The sequence below is a fragment of the Mustelus asterias genome, unplaced genomic scaffold (assembly GCF_964213995.1).
Source record: "Mustelus asterias unplaced genomic scaffold, sMusAst1.hap1.1 HAP1_SCAFFOLD_3248, whole genome shotgun sequence".
In the NCBI taxonomy this organism is placed as follows: Eukaryota; Metazoa; Chordata; class Chondrichthyes; order Carcharhiniformes; family Triakidae; genus Mustelus; species Mustelus asterias.
Genome location: NW_027593193.1, coordinates 16,377 through 36,899, shown reverse-complemented (window position 1 = coordinate 36,899; position 20,523 = coordinate 16,377). Strand labels below are relative to the sequence as shown.

At 54.1% G+C, this 20,523-nt stretch overlaps 1 pseudogene; it reads left to right on the top strand.

Annotated features, from left to right (window-relative positions):
* Window positions 1-5,791: 5,791 nt before the first annotated feature.
* LOC144490410 (atlastin-2-like) overlaps window positions 5,792-20,523 on the top strand; it is a 30,891-nt pseudogene continuing 16,159 nt past the window's right edge.

Below are 20,523 nucleotides of genomic sequence, written 5' to 3'. Positions count from 1 at the left end.
CGCACTCTCTCTCTCTCGCACTCTCTCTCTTCGCACCTCTCTCCTCTCTCGCACTCTCTCTCTCTCGCACTCTCTCTCTCTCGCAACCTCTCTCTCTCTCGCACTCTCTCTCTCTCGCACTCTCTCTCTCTCGCTCTCTCTCTCTCCGCTCTCTCTCTCTCTCTCTCTCGCACTCTCTCTCTCGCCACTCTCTCTCTCTGCACTCTCTCTCTCGCACTCTCTCTCTCCCACTCTCTCTCTCGCACTCTCTCTCTCGCACTCTCTCTCGCATCTCTCTCTCTCGCACCCTCTCTCTCTCACTCTCTCTCTCGCACTCTCTCTCGCACTCTCTCCCACTCTCCTCTCCTAGTTCCTATGTTCTTATGTAACACAAACGATTCTTGTGTCCTGAAGGTGGGCGTTTTGGTGGAATCAGGCTGCCGGCTCTTTGCCAGTACCTGGGCCAGACAACCAAGCTTTGTGGGTTAACCAGAGTCGGCGGCAGCTATTTAACCACAGGAGGCATCACACCGACATCCAGTACTGTCTGCAGATACACACGCTGGGGGCGCAGCAGGGGGTGGGGGTTGGGGGGGTGGGTTGGTGTGCAGTCTGCTAGTACAGCAAGCCCCCTCCCCCACCAACTCCCTGTGCCTGAGGTACTGAGGCCAACAGGATTGGTGCTATTGGGGTCTGTGTGCTAAAAACAGGAAGGACATAAGAACTAGGAGCAGGAGTGGGCCATCTGGCCCCTCGAGCCTGCTCCGCCATTCAATAAGATCATGGCTGATCTTTTCGTGGACTCAGCTCCACTTACCCGCCCGCTCACCATAGCCCTTAATTCCTTTACTGTTCAAAAATCTATCTATCCTTGCCTTAAAAACATTCAATGAGGTAGCCTCAACTGCTTCACTGGGCAGGGAATTCCACAGATTCACAACCCTTTGTGTGAAGAAGTTCCTCCTCAACTCAGTCCTAACTCTGATCCCCCTTATTTTGAGGCCATGCCCCCTCGTTCTAGTTTCACCTGTTGGTGGAAACAGCTTCCCTGCTTCTATCTTATCTATTCCCTTCATAATCTTATATGTTTCTATAAGATCTCCCCTCATTCTTCTGAATTCCAATGAGTATAGCCCCAGTCTACTCAGTCTCTCCTCATAAGCCAACCCTCTCAACTCTGGAATCAACCTAGTGAATCTCCTCTGCACCCACTCCAGTGCCAGTATATCCTTTCTCAAGTAAGGAGACCAAAACTGTACACAGTACTCCAGGTGTGGCCTCACCAGCACCTTATACAGCTGCAACATAACCTCGCTGTTTTTAAACTCCATCCCTCTCGCAATGAAGGACAAAATTCAATTTCCCTTCTTAATTACCTGCTGCACCTGCAAACCAACTTTTTATGATTTACGATTACGATTGACAGGAATCACAGACTCACCCGGCACAGGAGGAGGCCATTCGGCCCACCTTCCTGTGCTAGCTCTTTGCTAGACCTATCCAATTACTCCCTCCTCCCTCCCGCTCTTTCTCCCCACAGCCCTGCAAATCTCTCCTTTTCCAGTATTTTCCCCACCTTTTGAAAGTTCCTGTTGAATCTGCTTCCACCGCCCTTTCAGGCAGCGCCTTCCAGATCACAACAACTCGCAAAAAAACATTCCCCTCATCTCCCCCTCTGGTTCTTTCCCCAATTCTCTTCAATCCGTGTCCCCCCCCCTCTGGTTACCCACCCTCCTGACACTGGAAACACTTTCTCCTGATTCACTCTCATCCAAACCCTTCCTGGTTCTGAACGCCTCGATTCAATCTCCCCCTTAACCTTCTCCGCTCCCAGGGGAACCATCCCAGCTTCTCCCAGTCTCTCCGCGTTAACTGAAACCCCCTCATCCATGGGAACATTCTAGAATATCACCCCCCCCCCCCCCGCTCCCTCTCCAAGGCCTTGACATCCTTCACAAAGTGTTGGGGGCCCTGGATTTGGGCCCAGTGCTCCAGCCGGGGTCTAACCCAGTGTTTACAAAGGCTTTTACATCATTTCCATGTTGTTGTTTCTCTGTCTTTCTATTTGGGTAGAACCAGGATTCTGTTTACCCATTTGACAACCTCCTCCACCTCTCCCGGCATCCGCAGTGATTAGTGTTCACCCCCCCCCCCCCACAGGATTCTCTGTCCCCTGCGTTACTCCCACTTTAAAATGGTCTCTTTGACTTGAGTTTGCCACAGACCTAGGAGCAGAATGAGGCCACTCGGCCCATCGAGTCTGCTCCGCCATTCAATCATAACTGATATTTTTCTCATCCCCATTCTCCTGCCTTTTCCCCATAACCCCTGATCCCCTTATTAATCAAGAACCTATCTATCTCTGTCTTAAAGACACTCAATGACCCGGCCTCCACAGCCTTCTGCGGCAAAGAGTTCCACACATTCACCACTCTCTGACTGAAGAAATTCCTCCTCATCTCTGTTCTAAAGGGTCGACCCTTTATTCTGATGCTGTGTTCTCGGATCCCAGTCTCTCTGACCAATGGAAACATCTTCTCCACGTCCACTCGATCCAGACCTCACATTATCCTCTAAGTTTCGATAAGATCCCCCCCTCATCCTTCTAAACTCCATCGAGTACAGACCCAGAGTCCTCAACCGTTCCTCATAAGGAAATTTGGCATGTCAGCAATGACTCTCACCAATTTTTACAGATGCACCATAGAAAGCATCCTTTCTGGTTGTATCACAGCTTGGTCTGGGGCTCCTGCTCTGCCCAAGACCACAAGGAACTACAAAAAGTCATGAACGTAGCCCAATCCATCACACAAACCCAGCCTCCCATCCATTGACTCTGTCTACACTTCCCGCTGCCTCGGGGAAAAAGCAGCCAGCATAATCAAGGACCCCACGCACCCCGGACATTCTCTCTTCCACCTTCTTCCGTCGGGAAAAAGATACAAAAGTCTGAGGTCACGTACCGACCGACTCAAGAACAGCTTCTTCCCTGCTGCCGTCAGACTTTTGAATGGACCTACCTCGCATTAAGTTGATCTTTCTCTACACCTTAGCTATGACTGTAACACTACATTCTGCACCCTCTCCTTTCCTTCTCTATGAATGGTATGCTTTGTCTGTATAGCGCGCAAGTAACAATACTTTTCACTGTAGACAAATATGTGTAACAATAATAAATCAAATCAAAATCAAAAACTTTTCATAATTCTCGTGAAACTCCTCTGGACCCTCTCATTTGTCAGTGTTAAACTGTATCTGCAGTAAGAAGTCTCACAACACCAGGTTAAAGTCCAACAGGTTTATCTGGAATCACGAGCTTTCGGAGGGCTGCTCCTTCATCAGGCAGAGCTCCGAAAGCTTGTGCTACCAAATAAATTGTTGGACTTTAACCTGGTGTTGTGAGACTACTTACTGTGCCCCACCCCAGTCCAACCACAGCAACTCCACATCATTTAAACTGGATCTGCTACCTCTCTGCCCATTTCTCTCTCTCTCTGTGTCTTTCCGAAATCTCTGCCTCTCCTCCCCGCTTACAACATTTCCCGGTTTCCCGGTCACCCAAAAATACTGAAACTCTGTCTCGTGACCCCGAGAGGAGATCAGTAACGTGTTATTCAGAGGATCAGAGGTCCGAGGAATGATCCCTGTATACGTTTCGGCGGACCGATTAAAAAATAATCGCACACCTCCACTCACGAGCTCTTGTCCACAGTTTTATAGCCACATTACCCCTTTATCCGGGGAGTCCTTATCTTGTCTTTCTGCTTGGTTACAGGTCTATAATTTAACTAATAATATTCAGGAGGATGATCTGCAACACCTCCAGGTGGGTCTGGGTGGCTGCTGGCCCGACGTTCTGCCCCTTTCGAGGGTCAGTGCTGATGGAGCGCCTCAGTACTGACCCTCCCACAGTGCGGCGCTCCCTCAGCACTGACCCTCCCACAGTGCGGCGCTCCCTCAGCACTGACCCTCCCACAGTGCGGCGCTCCCTCAGCACTGACCCTCCCACAGTGCGGCGCTCCCTCAGCACTGACCCTCCCCACAGTGCGGCGCTCCCTCAGCACTGACCCTCCCACAGTGCGGCGCTCCCTCAGCACTGACCCTCCCACAGTGCGGCGCTCCCTCAGCACTGACCCTCCCACAGTGCGGCGCTCCCTCAGCACTGACCCTCCCGCAGTGCGGCGCTCCCTCAGCACTGACCCTCCCGCAGTGCGGCGCTCCCTCAGCACTGACCCTACCACAGTGCGGCGCTCCCTCAGCACTGACCCTCCCACAGTGCGGCGCTCCCTCAGCACTGACCCTCCCACAGTGCGGCGCTCCCTCAGCACTGACCCTCCCACAGTGCGGCGCTCCCTCAGCACTGACTCTCCCACAGTGCGGCGCTCCCTCAGCACTGACCCTCCCACAGTGCGGCGCTCCCTCAGCACTGACCCTCCCACAGTGCGGCGCTCCCTCAGCACTGACCCTCCCACAGTGCGGCGCTCCCTCAGCACTGACCCTCCCACAGTGCGGCGCTCCCTCAGTACTGACCCTCCCACAGTGCGGCGCTCCCTCAGCACTGACCCTCCCACCGTGCGGCGCTCCCTCAGCACTGACCCTCCCACAGTGCGGCGCTCCCTCAGCACTGACCCTCCCACAGTGCGGCGCTCCCTCAGCACCGACCCTCCCACAGTGCGGCGCTCCCTCGGCACCGACCCTCCCACAGTGCGGCGCTCCCTCGGCACTGACCCTCCCACGGTGCGGCGCTCCCTCAGCACTGACCCTCCCACAGTGCGGCGCTCCCTCAGCACCGACCCTCCCACAGTGCAGCGCTCCCTCAGCACCGACCCTCCCACAGTGCAGCGCTCCCTCAGCACCGACCCTCCCACAGTGCAGCGCTCCCTCAGCACTGACCCTCCCACAGTGTGGCGCTCCCTCAGCACTGACCCTCCCACAGTGCGGCGCTCCCTCCGCACCGACCCTCCCACAGTGCGGCGCTCCCTCAGCACCGACCCTGCCACAGTGCGGCGCTCCCTCAGCACTGACCCTCCCACAGTGCGGCACTCCCTCAGCACTGACCCTCCCACAGTGCGGCGCTCCCTCAGCACTGACCCTCCCACAGTGCAGCGCTCCCTCAGCACCGACCCTCCCACAGTGCGGCGCTCCCTCAGCACCGACCCTCCCACAGTGCGGCGTTCCCTCAGCACTGACCCTCCCACAGTGCGGCGCTCCCTCAGCACTGACCCTCCCACGGTGCGGCGCCCCCTCAGCACTGAGCCTCCCACAGTGCGGCGCTCCCTCAGCACTGAGCCTCCCACAGTGCGGCGCTCCCTCAGCACTGACCCTCCCACAGTGCGGCGCTCCCTCAGCACTGACCCTCCCACAGTGCGGCGCTCCCTCAGCACTGACCCTCCCACAGTGCGGCGCTCCCTCAGCACTGACCCTCCCACAGTGCGGCGCTCCCTCAGCACTGACCCTCCCACAGTGCGGCGCTCCCTCAGCCCCGACCCTCCCACAGTGCGGCGCTCCCTCAGCACCGACCCTCCCACAGTGCGGCGCTCCCTCAGCCCCGACCGTCCCATAGTGCGGCGCTCCCTCAGCACCGACCCTCCCACAGTGCGGCGCTCCCTCAGCACCGACCCTCCCACAGTGCGGCGCTCCCTCAGCACTGACCCTCCCACAGTGCGGCACTCCCTCAGCACTGACCCTCCCACAGTGCGGCGCTCCCTCAGCACTGACCCTCCCACAGTGCGGCGCTCCCTCGGCACTGACCCTCCCACTTGTTGCTGGCTGCTGGGGGAGGCTGTAACCTCCCTGTCCTCTTCTGTTGCAGCTCTTCACAGAATACGGACGTCTGGCCATGGATGAGACATCGGTCAAACCTTTCCAGGTAAGAGGGTCACAGGAACAGGGAATGACCCCTCAACTCCGGACAAAGGACTGCGGATGCTGGAGTCTCAAACCAAAAGATATAACGCTGGAAAATCTGCTGAGATTTTCCAGCATTTTCTCTTTTGGTTAGCCCTCAACCCCTCTCGGTCTCTCCTCGGGATCCCTCCCCTATTATTTCCCTGACTTTATATTTTAAACGCCGTGTGGACTGTGGAGCAGGGGACTTGTTGGCGAGACCCTCCTCTCTCATCACCCGGCCCAGGGGAGAGAGTCCCCTTTGATCCCCACAGACGTGGCTGGCCTCTGTAGCTTCCTGCGTGGATTCCCTAACCTCTCCTGGTCCCGCCACGCCCACGCTGTAGATAAGAATTCCCAGCCTCTACTTTCTCAGAGTGACTAAGGAAATTTGGCATGTCAGCCACGACTCTCACCAACTTTTACAGATGCACCATAGAAAGCATCCTTTCTGGTTGTATCACAGCTTGGTATGGCTCCTGCTCTGCCCAAGACCGCAAGGATCTACAAAAGGTCGTGAATGTAGCCCAATCCATCACGCAAACCAGCCTCCCGTCCATTGACTCTGTCTACACTTCCCGCTGCCTCGGGGAAAAGCAGCCAGCATAATTAAGGACCCCACGCACCCCGGACATTCTCTCTTCCACCTTCTTCCGTCGGGAAAAAGATACAAAAGTCTGAGGTCACGTACCAACCGACTCAAGAACAGCTTCTTCCCTGCTGCTGTCAGACTTTTGAATGGACCTACCTCGCATTAAGTTGGTCTTTGCACCCTAACTGTAACACTCCATTCTGCATTCTATCCTTTCCTTCTCTATGAACGGTATGCTTTGTCTGTATAGTGTGGTGAACCATAGATGGTTACCACTATGGGTACTTGTACATATGTTACTGTTGGGGTTAGGGTTGGGGTGTTCCACCTGTTATTATTGTTTATGTGGTACACTCCGTTTGGCTCCGCCTACCTGTAGGAGTATAAAGGTCACTGCTACTTCCTAGTAGCCCTTAGTCTGGGATAGTATTGTTAAGCAGTGTGCTCTATTCTTGTTGTGAATAAAAGCCTTTATTCCCGGGTACGTCCTAGCCTCCCGTGTGAATCAATCGCGCATCAATTTTATTCACAACAAAATACCGAAAATTTTGTTCGAAGAAAAATGGAGCAGATGCTGAAACCCGATCGGCTAACCTTGGATCCGCGTGCCGCTGGAGCGTCGAACACTTTCGACCATTGGTTGAAGTGTTTCGAGGATTACATCGACGCCTCGACAGCAGTCCAGACCGACGCCGACAGATTGCGGGTCCTCCACGCAAGGGTGAGCAACACTGTGTATGCAACAATCCGTGATTCCCAAAATTACAAAGAGGCCATCGAATTACTCAAGAAGCTGTACCATAAACAGTCGAACGAAATTCATGCTCGTCACCTATTAGCCACTCGACGGCAGCAGCCCGGCGAAACTACGGGACAGTACCTGCGCGAACTTCAACAGCTAGCCAGAGCCTGCAACTGCAAGGAGGTGTCGGCTACTCAATACACCAACGATCTGATCCGAGATGCATTCGTGGCGGGAATCGGCTCATCCTATATTCGCCTGCGGCTGCTAGAGCAGGGTAACTTGGACCTGGCTAAGACGGTAGAATTGGCCGATGCAATGGAAACGCCTCCAGAAGTCTTGAAACCTACCCCACCGACCACGTGGGAACATCGTGGCAAGTACAGCCACCACCTCAACTGTACCCGGCGGCTCCTAGGAACTGCGCGATAATGCTCTCAACTTCAGACCTGACGGCTGCGGCAGCTCCTGGAGGCCCACGGTGCTATTTCTGTGGATTGGTGAAGCACCCTCGTCTGAGATGTCCGGCCAGGACGGTGGTTTGCTCCGCCTGTGGAAAGAAAGGGCACTATGCAAAAGTGTGCCGAACAAAGACCCCTTCCAAGCCCAGCAGTGCTGCGTGTGACTCCCCAGGATCAACCTCCTCGTCTCCGGCCTCGTCGATGTCTTCAGCCACGTGCGATTCACAGGCGCCGCCATTTCCTATGACGACGATGCAAGCCATGTGCGACATGCGGGTGCCGCCATTTTCAACATCATCGACCACGTGCGATTCGTGGGCGCAGCCATTTTGGTCGACACCGGCCGCAGAAGACCAGCAGGGGTCCTCGTCGTCGGCTATCTCAGCTGCCTGCAGTTACACTCGGGATCCAACAGTGGTGTTAATCATCCTGGACCAGGCCAAGCCTCACAGACTCGACAAGTCCATGATGGACATAGAGGTAAACGGACGCCTGATACATTGTCTGTTTGACAGCGGGAGCACGGAGAGTTTCATCCATCCGGATACAGTGAAACGGTGCGCTCTCCGTGTGCAAACTGTCAGGCAGACAATCTCCATGGCGTCGAGGTCCCGATCTGTTATTGTTCTTGGGAGCTGTGTGGTAACCTTAACGGTGCGGGGCACAGTTTACGAGAACTTCAGGCTCCTCGTGTTACCGCACCTTTGTGCTCCGATACTCCTGGGACTAGACTTTATGGTCCACCTGAGGTGTGTGACCCTGCAGTACGATGGGCCACTCCCTCCACTTTCAGTGGGAGAACAGCAGCCTCCAAATTGTCCAGCACGCTCCACGTGCAGTCTCTCGACACTCAAAATTACCCCGCCTTCCCTATTCGAAAATCTCGTGCCAGGCTGCAAGCCCATCGCGACTAAGAGCAGGCGTTACAGCGCTGAGGATCGGATCTTTATTCGATCTGAGGTTCAGCGGCTCCTCAGGGAAGGGATCATTCAACCTAGCACTAGCCCATGGAGAGCACAAGTCGTGGTGGTCAAGACTGGAGACAAGCCCCGGATGGTCATAGACTATAGTCAGACCATTAATAGATACACGCAGCTGGACGCGTATCCTCTCCCGCGCATATCTGACATGGTCAACCAGATTGCGCAGTACCGGGTGTTCTCCACCATCGACTTGAAGTCAGCCTATCACCAGCTCCCCATTCGCCCAGAGGACCGCAAATACACGGCCTTTGAGGCGGATGGCCGTCTCTACCACTTCCTAAGGGTTCCCTTTCGGCGTCACAAATGGGGTCTCGGTCTTCCAGCGTGAGATGGACTGAATGGTGGACCAAAACGGGCTACGGGCTACCTTCCCGTACCTGGACAACGTCACTATCTGCGGCCATGACCAGCAGGACCACGACGCCAACCTCCAGAAGTTTCGACGCAGTGCGACTCTCCTGAATCTGACCTATAACAAGGAGAAGTGCGTATTCAGCAAGCACCGCCTAGCAATCCTCGGATACGGGGTGGAAAACGGGGTCATCGGCCCCGATCCAGACCGTATGCGTCCCCTCCTTGAACTTCCCCTACCCACTAGCATCAAAGCACTGAGAAGATGCTTAGGCTTCTTCTCGTATTACGCACAGTGGGTTCCCAATTACGCGGACAAAGCCCGTCCGCTCATAAAATCTACCACTTTTCCCCTGACAGCAGAGGCTCGCCTAGCCTTTGAAGGGATAAAAGCCGACATCGCGAAAGCCACGATGCACGTTGTCGATGAGTCCATCCCCTTTCAGGTGGAGAGTGATGCATCTGATTTCGCCCTGGCCGCCACACTTATGATGTGGAGATGCCGGCGTTGGACTGGGGTAAACACAGTAAGAAGTTTGACAACACCAGGTTAAAGTCCAACAGGTTTATTTGGTAGCAAAAGCCACACAAGCTTTCGAGGCTCTGAGCCCCTTCTTCAGGTGAGTGGGAATTCTGTTCACAAACAGAACTTATAAAGACACAGACTCAATTTACATGAATAATGGTTGGAATGCGAATACTTACAACTAATCCAGTCTTTAAGAAACAAAACAATGTGAGTGGAGAGAGCATCAAGACAGGCTAAAAAGATGTGTATTGTCTCCAGACAAGACAGCCAGTGAAACTCTGCAGGTCCACGCAACTGTGGGAGTTACAAATAGTGTGACATAAACCCAATATCCCGGTTGAGGCCGTCCTTGTGTGTGCGGAACTTGGCTATCAGTTTCTGCTCAGCGACTCTGCGCTGTCGTGTGTCACGAAGGCCGCCTTGGAGAACGCTTACCCGAATATCAGAGGCCGAATGCCCGTGACCGCTGAAGTGCTCCCCAACAGGAAGAGAACAGTCTTGCCTGGTGATTGTCGAGCGGTGTTCATTCATCCGTTGTCGCAGCGTCTGCATAGTTTCCCCAATGTACCATGCCTCGGGACATCCTTTCTTGCAGCGTATCAGGTAGACAACGTTGGCCGAGTTGCAAGAGTATGTACCGTGTACCTGGTGGATGGTGTTCTCACGTGAGATGATGGCATCTGTGTCGATGATCCGGCACGTCTTGCAGAGGTTGCTGTGGCAGGGTTGTGTGGTGTCTTGGTCACTGTTCTCCTGAAGGCTGGGTAGTTTGCTGCGGACAATGGTCTGTTTGAGGTTGTGCGGTTGTTTGAAGGCAAGAAGTGGGGGTGTGGGGATGGCCTTGGCGAGATGTTCGTCTTCATCAATGACATGTTGAAGGCTCCGGAGGAGATGCCGTAGCTTCTCCGCTCCGGGGAAGTACTGGACGACGAAGGGTACTCTGTCCACTGTGTCCCGTGTTTGTCTTCTGAGGAGGTTGGTGCGGTTTTTCGCTGTGGCGCGTTGGAACTGTTGATCAATGAGTCTAGCGCCATATCCTGTTCTTATGAGGGCATCTTTCAGCGTCTGGAGGTGTCTGTTGCGATCCTCCTCATCCGAGCAGATCCTGTGTATTCGGAGGGCTTGTCCGTAGGGGATGGCTTCTTTAACGTGTTTAGGGTGGAAGCTGGAGAAGTGGAGCATCGTGAGGTTATCCGTGGGCTTGCGGTACAGTGAGGTGCTGAGGTGACCGTCCTTAATGGAGATGCGCGTGTCCAAGAATGCAACCGATTCCGGAGAGTAGTCTATGGTGAGTCTGATGGTGGGATGGAACTTGTTGATGTCATCATAGAGTTGTTTCAGTGATTGTTCACCATGAGTCCAAAGGAAGAAAATGTCATCGATGTATCTAGTGTATAGCATCGGTTGAAGGTCCCGTGCGGTGAAGAAGTCTTGTTCGAACCTGTGCATGAAGATGTTGGCATATTGAGGTGCAAATTTGGTCCCCATGGCTGTTCCATGTGTCTGGATGAAGAACTGGTTGTTGAAGGTGAAGATATTGTGGTCCAGGATGAAGCGGATGAGATGTAAAATTGCATCTGGAAACTGGCAGTTGTTTTGTTTCTTAAAGACTGGATTAGTTGTAAGTATTCGCATTCCAACCATTATTCATGTAAATTGAGTCTGTGTCTTTATAAGTTCTGTTTGTGAACAGAATTCCCACTCACCTGAAGAAGGGGCTCAGAGCCTCGAAAGCTTGTGTGGCTTTTGCTACCAAATAAACCTGTTGGACTTTAACCTGGTGTTGTCAAACTTCTTACTGCGCCACACTTAACCAGGCGGGCAGGCCCGTCACCTTTTTCTCTCGCACCCTCCAAGGCCCTGAAATTCGGCACTCCTCTGTGGAGAAAGAGGCTCAGGCCATTGTGGAGGCCGTACGGCATTGGCGCCATTATTTGGCTGGAAAACGATTTACCCTGCTCACGGACCAGCGGTCCGTGGCCTTCATGTTCAACAACACGTTAAAGGGAAAAATTAAGAATGATAAAATCTTGAGGTGGAGAATCGAACTCTCCACCTACAACTATGATATCATGTACCGTCCGGGGAAGCTCAATGAGCCCTCAGATGCCCTGTCGTGTGGAACATGTGCCAGTGTGCAGGAGGACCGGTTACAGGCCCTCCACAATGATCTCTGCCATCCGGGGATCACTCGGCTCTTCCATTTTGTAAAGGCTCGGAATCTGCCCTATTCCATAGAGGATGTCAGGTCGATAACTCGAAGCTGCCAGGTTTGTGCAGAGTGCAAGCCGCACTTCTACCGGCCTGACAGGGCACACCTCATTAAAGCCACTCGCCCTTTTGAACGACTGAGTGTCGACTTCAAGGGCCCCCTTCCTTCGACAGATCGGAATGTGTATTTCCTCAACGTGGTTGACGAATACTCCCGATTCCCCTTTGCCATCCCCTGTTCTGACATGTCCGCTTCCACGGTCATCAAAGCCCTGCGGAGTCTTTTTACCCTGTTCGGCTACCCCAGTTATATCCACAGTGATAGGGGTTCGTTGTTTATGAGCGACGACTTGAGGCAATACCTGCTCTCTGAAGGAATTGCCTCAAGTAGGACTACGAGTTACAACCCCAGGGGTAACGGACAGGTCGAGAGAGAAAACGCTACAGTCTGGAAGGCCGTTTTACTGGCGTTAAGGTCTAGGGGTCTTCCAGTCACCCGTTGGCAAGAGGTACTTTCTGATGCGCTCCATTCAATCCGGTCCCTCCTGTGTACGGCAACCAACGCTACCCCACATGAGCGGATGTTTACCTTCCCTAGGAAGTCTTCCTCTGGGACCTCACTGCCGTCTTGGTTGACGTACTCAGGACCTGTCCTCCTGCGGCGGCATGTTAGGGCCCGCAAGTCCGACCCTTTGGTTGAACAGGTCCATCTCCTCCACGCCAACCCTCAATATGCCTATGTGGCATATCCTGACGGGCGAGAGGACACGGTCTCTATCAGAGATCTGGCGCCTGCAGGGGACCTGGAAACCCCCGTCGCTCCCACACCCCTGGTTAGGATTCCTTTGCCCATTCTCTCCCCTCCTGACACGGCGCGGGCAGTATCGGGACCTCCACTTAATCCTCTTACTCCCGTGTACAGCTTGCTTGAGTCCAGGAGATTGTCGTCACCTCGAGGTCCACAGGCGTGTGAGGAACTGGAGGAGTCACTGGACACCACCTCGGAGAGAGGGTCGTCACCACAGTCACCAGAACCGGCACTGGAGCCAGTGCTGCGGAGGTCGCAGAGACGGTGCGGACCTCCGATACGGCTGAACTTGTGAATATATGGACAGTTCGTACTGTCTCCTTACCCCACCGGCCTTTGTTTTAAAGGAGGGGTGAATGTGGTGAACCATAGATGGTTACCACTATGGGTACTTGTACATATGTTACTCTTGTTACTGTTGGGGTTAGGGTTGGGGTGTTCCACCTGTTAGCATTGTTCTGTGGTACACTCCGGTTGGCTCCACCTTCTTGTAGGAGTATAAAGGTCACTGCTACTTCCTAGTGGCCCTTAGTCTGGGATAGTATTGTTGTGAATAAAAGCCTTTATTCCCGGGTACGTCCTAGCCTCCCGTGTGAATTAATCGCGCATCATATAGCGTGCAAGAAACAATACTTTTCATTGTATCCCAATACATTTGACAATAATAAATCAAATCAAATCAAATGCTTCCACCTGCTGACTTACATCCACCAATCACTGCTCCCTCCCTGAGCTGGCTCCACCAATCCCTGCTCTCCCCCTGAGCTAGCTCCACCAATCACTGCTCTCCCCTGAGCTAGCTCCACCAATCCCTCTTCTTCCCCTGAGCTGGCTCCACCAATCCCAGCTCTCTCCCTGAGCTGGCTCCACCAATCCCTGCTCTCTCCCTGAGCTAGCCCCACCAATCACTGCTCTCTCCCTGAGCTGGCTCCACCAACCCCAGCTCTCTCCCTGAGCTAGCCCCACCGATCACTGCTCTCTCCCTGAGCTGGCTCCACCAGTCCCAGCTCTCTCCCTGAGCTGGCTCCACCAATCACTGCTCTCTCCCTGAGCTAGCTCCACCAATCACTGCTCTCCCCTGAGCTAGCTCCACCAATCACTGCTCTCTCCCTGAGCTAGCCCCACCAATCACTGCTCTCTCCCTGAGCTGGCTCCACCAATCCCAGCTCTCTCTCTGAGCTGGCGCCACCAATCACTGCTCTCTCCCTGAGCTAGCTCCACCAATCACTGCTCTCCCCTGAGCTAGCTCCACCAATCACTGCTCTCTCCCTGAGCTAGCTCCACCAATCCCTGCTCTCTCCCTGAGCTAGCCCCACCAATCACTGCTCTCTCCCTGAGCTAGCTCCACCAATCCCAGCTCTCTCCCTGAGCTAGCCCCACCAATCACTGCTCTCTCCCTGAGCTAGCTCCATCAATCACTGCTCTCTCCCTGAGCTGGTCCCACCAATCACTGCTCTCTCCCTGAGCTAGCTCCACCAATCACTGCTCTCCCCTGAGCTAGCTCCACCAATCACTGCTCTCTCCCTGAGCTAGCTCCACCAATCCCTGTCTCTCCCTGAGCTAGCTCCACCAATCACTGCTCTCCCCTGAGCGAGCTCCACCAATCACTGCTCTCCCCTGAGCGAGCTCCACCAATCACTGCTCTCTCCCTGAGCTAGCTCCACCAATCCCTGCTCTCTCCCTGAGCTAGCTCCACCAATCACTGCTCTCCCCTGAGCTAGCTCCACCAATCACTGCTCTCCCCTGAGCTAGCTCCACCAATCACTGCTCTCTCGCTGAGCTAGCTCCACCAATCCCAGCTCGCTCCCTGAGCTAGCTCTACCAATCACTGCTCTCTCCCTGAGCTAGCTCCACCAATCCCTGCTCTCCGCCTTGCCCATGGCGTCTCTGCTATCTCCCTTGGAGAGTAACTCACCCAGTCCCAAACTCCCAGCCTTTTCCCCTTCGCTCTGCCATTTAACTCGCTTTAGATAATGATCCAATTCCCTTTGGAAAGCGTAGAAAAGAACAGAAATGTAGAATCCCTACAGTGAAACAGCAGGTCATTCGACCCATCGAGTCTGCACCGTCTCTCCGAGAGAGCAGCCCACCCAGACTCCATTCCCGTAACCCCGCGTATTAACCCCGCTAATCTTGCTTTTGGCATAGGGTGGCACAGTGGGTTAGCACTGCTGCCTCACAACGCCAGGGACCCGGGTTCAATTCCCACTCGGGTCACTGTCTGTGTGGAGTCTGCACATTCTCCCCGTGTCTGCGTGGGTTTCCTCCGGGTGCTCTGGTTTCCTCCCACAGTCCGAAAGCCATGCTGGTTAGGGTGCTAAATTCTCCCTCAGTGTTACCCGAACAGGCGCCGGAGTGTGGCGACTCGGGGATTTTCACAGTAACTTCATTGCGGTGTTAATGGAAGCCTTACTTGTGACACTAATAAATAAACTTTACTTCGCATTTGGAAATTTGGCATGTCAGCTACGACTCTCACCAACTTTTACAGATGCACCATAGAAAGCATTCTTTCTGGTTGTATCACAGCTTGGTATGGGGCTCCTGCTCTGTCCAAGACTGCAAGAAACTACAAAAGGTCGTGAATGTAGCCCAATCCATCACGCAAACCAGCCTCCCATCCATTGACTCTGTCTACACTTCCCACTGCCTCGGGGAAAAGCAGCCAGCATAATCAAGGACCCCACGCACCCCGGACATTCTCTCTTCCACCTTCTTCCGTCGGGAAACAGATACAAAAGTCTGAGGTCACGCACCGACCGACTCAAGAACAGCTTCTTCCCTGCTGCCGTCAGACTTTTGAATGGACCTACCTCGCATTAAGTTGATCTTTCTCTACACCCTAGCTATGACTGTAACACTACATCCTGCACTCTCTCCTTTCCTTCTCTATGAACGGTATGCTTTGTCTGCAGAGCGTGCAAGAAACAATACTTTTCACTGTATGTTAATACACGTGACAATAATAAATCAAATCAAATCTAGACTACTCATTTTTGGACACTAAGAGGCAAATTAGCATGGCTAATCCTCCTAACCAGCACGTCTTTCAGACTGTGGGAGGAAACCGGAGCACCCGGAGGAAACCCACGCAGACACGGGGAGAATGTGCAGACTCCACACAGAGAGTGACCTGAGGCCAGGAATCGAACCCGGGTCCCTGGCGCTGTGAGGCAGCAGCGCTAACCCACTGTGCCACCGTGCCAGCCAGTATCCTTGATTGTATCTGCGTCCAGCACATCCTCAGGCAGGCAGCTCCAGATCCTAACCAGGCATTGCCTTAAAGCGATTTCCCCCCTGTCACCATTACTTCCTATCCAATAATTAGTGCCTCAAAGTACACACTCAGCTCTCTCAAGTCCTGCCTGGGCGGCACGGTGGCACAGCGGGTTAGCACCGCTGCCTCACAGCGCCAGGGACCCGGGTTCGATTCCCGGCTTGGGGTCACTGTCTGTGCGGAGTCTGCGCGCTCTCCCCGTGTCTGCGTGGGTTTCCTCCGGGTGCTCCGGTTTCCTCCCACAGTCCGAAAGACGTGCTGGTTAGGGGTACATTGACCCGAACAGGCGCCGGAGTGTGGGCGACTCGGGGAATTTCACAGTAACTTCATTGCAGAGTTAATGTAAGCCTTAGTTGTGACTAATAAATAAGCTTTAAACTTTAAAACTTTGCTGTTCCTCTACAATTCATCCCAAGATCCACACACACAACCTCTGCCCCTTTAGTAAACAGCCTTGGGCTTGCTTTCCCTTCACCCCCAGTGTCCTGTTGCACTCTGTACAGCACGAGAGCTGGGAGCAATGGGTGTAAGTCACTGTGTGGAGATGCCGGCATTGGACTGGGATAAACACAGTAAGGGTTTTAACAACACCAGCTTAAAGTCCAACAGGTTTATTTGGTAGCAAATGCCATTAGCTTTCGGAGCGCTGCTCCTTCGTCAGATGGAGTGGAAATCTGCTCTCAAACAGGGAACAGAGACACAAAATCAAGTTACAGAATACTGATTAGAATGCGAATCCCTACAGCCAACCAGGTCTTAAAGATACAGACAATGTGGGTGGAGGGAGCACTAAGCACAGGTTAAAGAGATGTGTATTGTCTCCAGACAGGACAGCCAGTGAGATTCTGCAAGTCCGCAGATTCAGCGGTCACGGGCATTCGGCCTCTGATCTTCGGGTAAGCGTTCTCCAAGGCGGCCTTCACGACACATGACAGCGCAGAGTCGCTGAGCAGAAACTGATAGCCAAGTTCCGCACACATGAGGACGGCCTAAACCGGGATGTTGGGTTCATGTCACACTCTCGGTAACCCCCCCACAGCTTGCCTCCTGGACTTGCAGAATCTCACTGGCTGTCCTGTCTGGAGACAGTACACATCTCTTTAACCTGTGCTTAATGCTCCCTCCACCCACATTGTCTGTATCTTTAAGACTTGATTAGCTGTAAAGATTCGCATTCCAATCAGTATTCTGTAACTTGAGTTTGTGTCTCTGTGCCTTGTTTATGATGTGGAGATGCTGGTGTTGGACTGGGGTAAACACAGTAAGATGTTTAACAACACCAGGTTAAAGTCCAACAGGTTTATTTGGTAGCAAAAGCCACACAAGCTTTCGGAGCCTTAAGCCCCTTACCTGAAGAAGGGGCTAAAGGCTCCAAAAGCTTGTGGCTTTTGCTACCAAATAAACCTGTTGGACTTTAACCTGGTGTTGCCCTGTTTGGGAGCAGATTTCCACTCCATCTGACGAAGGAGCAGCACTCCGAAAGCTAATGGCATTTGCTACCAAATAAACCTGTTGGACTTCAACCTGGTGTTGTTAAACTTCTTACTGTGTAAGTCACTGCTCAGTGATAGCCACAGTGTGTGTCCGATGTACAAGACTGCCACCACTCAGCATCAGGAGGGACAACAACTCTCCAATTCACACCCTGCTACACATTATCACAGTGAGGGGAAGACGTTTTGCAGAGGGGGAGGACTATCGATGGGCTGACCACTGACCCTCCCACAGTGTGGCGCTCCCTCAGCACTGACCCTCCCACAGTGCGGCGCTCCCTCAGCACCGACCCTCCCACAGTGCGGCGCTCCCTCAGCACTGACTCTCCCACAGTGCGGCGCTCCCTCAGCACCGACCCTCCCACAGTGCGGCGCTCCCTCAGCACCGACCCTCCCACAGTGCAGCGCTCCCTCAGCACCGACCCTCCCACAGTGCGGCGCTCCCTCAGCACCGACCCTCCCACAGTGCGGCGCTCCCTCAGCACCGACCCTCCCACAGTGCGGCGCTCCCTCAGCACCGACCCTCCCACAGTGCGGCGCTCCCTCAGCACCGACCCTCCCACAGTGCGGCGCTCCCTCAGCACCGACCCTCCCACAGTGCGGCGCTCCCTCAGCACTGACCCTCCCACAGTGCGGCGCTCCCTCAGCACTGACCCTCCCACAGTGCGGCGCTCCCTCAGCACTGAGCCTCCCACAGTGCGGCGCTCCCTCAGCACTGACCCTCCCACAGTGCGGCGCTCCCTCAGCACTGACCCTCCCACAGTGCGGCACTCCCTCAGCACTGACCCTCCCACAGTGCGGCGCTCCCTCAGCGCTGACCCTCCCACAGTGCGGCGCTCCCTCAGCACTGACCCTCCCACAGTGCGGCGCTCCCTCAGCACTGACCCTCCCACAGTGCGGCGCTCCCTCAGCACTGACCCTCCCACAGTGCGGCGCTCCCTCAGCACTGACCCTCCCACAGTGCGGCGCTCCCTCAGCACTGGGACTGGGGAGTGTGAACGCAGCTTCTGCATTCCTGAGCAGGTCTGGGAACCACAAGCTTCTGTCTCAGAGAGAGACTGACACCAGAGGCAATTTTAACGTGTTGTTCACCCTGTCCTGTAGACTCTGCTGTTTCTGGTGCGAGATTGGAGCTTTCCGTATGAATATCCTTATGGATTGAATGGTGGGAAGGACTTCCTGGAGAGGCGGCTACAGGTAAGAGTGAGATCCCTTCATTATCCACGTCATCCCTGCCTGTCCACTGATCCAGTTCAACACCCAGCACGGCACCATCTCCTGTCAAATGATCAAAGGATAAGCTGCATAGAGAGAAAATATTCCCCCATCAAACACTCCCAGGACAGGTACAGCACGGGGTTAGATACAGAGTAAAGCTCCCTCTACACTGTCCCCATCAAACACTCCCAGGACAGGTACAGCACGGGGTTAGATACAGAGTAAAGCTCCCTCTACACTGTCCCCATCAAACACTCCCAGGACAGGTACAGCACGGGGTTAGATACAGAGTAAAGCTCCCTCTACACTGTCCCCATCAAACACTCCCAGGACAGGTACAGCACGGGGTTAGATACAGAGTAAAGCTCCCTCGACACTGTCCCCCATCAAACACTCCCAGGACAGGTACAGCTCAGGGTTAGATACAGAGTAAAGCTCCCTCTACACTGTCCCCCATCAAACACTCCCAGGACAGGGACAGCACGGGGTTAGATACAGAGTAAAGCTCCCTCTACACTGTCCCCCATCAAACACTCCCAGGACAGGTACAGCACGGCGTTAGATACAGAGTAAAGCTCCCTCTACACTGTCCCCCATCAAACACTCCCAGGACAGGTACAGCACGGGGTTAGATACAGAGTAAAGCTCCCTCTACACTGACCCCCATCAAACACTCCCAGGACAGGGACAGCACGGGGTTAGATACAGAGTAAAGCTCCCTCTGCACTGTCCCCATTAAACACTCCCAGGAGAGGTACAGCACGGGGTTAGATACAGAGTAAAGCTCCCTCTACACTGTCCCCCATCAAACACTCCCAGGAGAGGTACAGCACGGGGTTAGATGGGGAGAATGTTGTTGGGGGGCGGGGGGATGCGGTGTGTTTGGGGGACTGTGCTCAGTGACAGACTGTATGATTGGTGTCTCTCCGCCAGGTGAAAGCACACCAACATGAGGAGCTGCAGCTGGTGAGGAAACACATCCACTCCTGCTTTAACAACACCCAGTGCTTCCTCATGCCGCACCCCGGAATGAAGGTGGCCACGAACCCCACCTTCGATGGGAAGCTGAAAGGTCGGTGCCGAAGGTTCACTGCTCCTAACGGTCTGCAGAACATCCGGGAATAAAGAGCGGCTCCTAAAACAGAAACAGGGTCGGCACGGTGACACAGCGGGTTAGCACTGCTGCCTCACAGCGCCAGGGACCCGGGTTCGATTCCCGACTTGGGTCACTGTCTGTGCGGAGTCTGCACGTTCTCCCCGTGTCTGCGTGGGTTTCCTCCGGGTGCTCCGGTTTCCTCCCACAGTCCAAAGATGTGCGGGTTAGGTTGATTGGCCATGATAAAAATTGCCCGTTAGAGTCCTGAGATGTGTAGGTTAGAGGGATTAGTGGGTAAATATGCAGGGATATGGGGGTAGGGCCTGGGTGGGATTGTGGTCGGTGCAGACTCGATGGGCCGAATGGCCTCTTTCTGTGCTGTCAGGATTCTATGATTCTATGATTCCGGGGATTGGCCATGAAAAATTGTCCCTTAGTGTCCAAAGATGTGCTGGTTAGGTGGATTGGCCATGCTAAATTGTCCCTTAGTGTCCAAAGATGTGCAGGTTAGGTGGATTGGCCGTGCTAAATTGTCCCTTAGTGTCCAAAGATGTGCTGGTTAGGTGGATTGGCCATGCTAAATTGTCCCTTAGTGTCCAAAGATGTGTAGGTTAGGTGGATTGGCCATGCTAAATTGTCCCTTAGTGTCCAAAGATGTGCTGGTTAGGTGGATTGGCCGTGCTAAATTGTCCCTTAGTGTCCAAAGATGTGCTGGTTAGGTGGATTGGCCATGCTAAATTGTCCCTTAGTGCCCAAAGATGTGTAGGTTAGGTGGATTGGCCATGCTAAATTGTCCCTTAGTGTCAGGGGGATTAGCTAGGGTAGATGCATGGGTTTATGGGGATAAGCTTGGGTGGGATTGTGGTCGCTGCAACTCCTGATGGGCTGACAGGCCGC